The 956-nt window shown below is 59.5% G+C and overlaps 1 pseudogene; it reads right to left on the minus strand.

Annotated features, from left to right (window-relative positions):
• LOC118159804 overlaps window positions 1–956 on the minus strand; it is a 23,960-nt pseudogene that overhangs the window by 20,740 nt on the left and 2,264 nt on the right.

Below are 956 nucleotides of genomic sequence, written 5' to 3' on the forward strand. Positions count from 1 at the left end.
TTAGCCCCCCCCACCCCCCCCCCCAAGACAGGCTGCTTGTGTTCCTAGAACACAAAAACCCTCCTGTCCCACTCAGAAGATTTGCAGCAGCCAGGTACACATGGTGGTGTTACCCCCAACCCTGACAAGCAATAAATCACCACACGGCAAGATGCAGCACTCATACTTCCAACACACTGCAACCACCTGCTAGAAACATCCAATTTTAAAGCAATAAACGAAGCAAAAAGCCCAGGGTGGGGTGGCAATAACAACTGCAGCTGAGATCCCAAGAACACACTGTAAGTCTCGTGAAGCCTGCGCTTTGTTTCTGCCCCCTGCTCGCTGTCCCCCAGCCCAGCTCCCGCAGGGGACACGCCAGGAGAGCTCCGCAGCCTGTTCACAGCCTGACGCTGCCCCAAAAATCTCCCCAGGCCTTAAGGACAAGTGGGGCTCACCCGCAGGCGGAGCAAGCTGGAGTGGAAAAGATCCTCTGTCTCCTTAAGGCGGTTCAGTTCCTCGCTACTCGGCCCTGCTCAGCCTCCCCACCGGGGCCGGCCTCTTCCTGCCCAGGAGACTGCAAACCCTGCTCTGTCTCTGCTGCTTCTGTCAGCACCTTAAACCCCTGCGAGGAGAAAACAGCATAGCATAGCCCCAACCCACCAGGCACCCGTGACTACCCCCTCACCACCATGATAGTCATCGCCTCCTTCTCCCTGCCGTCCCCCCGGCACAGCCCACCCCGCTTAGCGGCCGCCTACCGCCCGCTCATTGGTCCTCACGCACTTCTTTGGGCTCCTGATTGGTCGCCCCCTCCTCCCACCCCGCCCCCAACAAGTTTGTTTGAGATGGAGGGGTAGCTCTTCATTGCTTTGCGGCAGGTCGTGCCGGGGATGTGGGGCGGTTGTGCGCGCTTGGCGGCATGGCTGGGGGGCCGGTGTTTGTTAAAGGGGCCGGTGTTTGTTAAAGGGGCCGGT

Source organism: Oxyura jamaicensis, unplaced genomic scaffold, assembly GCF_011077185.1.
Source record: "Oxyura jamaicensis isolate SHBP4307 breed ruddy duck unplaced genomic scaffold, BPBGC_Ojam_1.0 oxyUn_random_OJ72145, whole genome shotgun sequence".
In the NCBI taxonomy this organism is placed as follows: Eukaryota; Metazoa; Chordata; class Aves; order Anseriformes; family Anatidae; genus Oxyura; species Oxyura jamaicensis.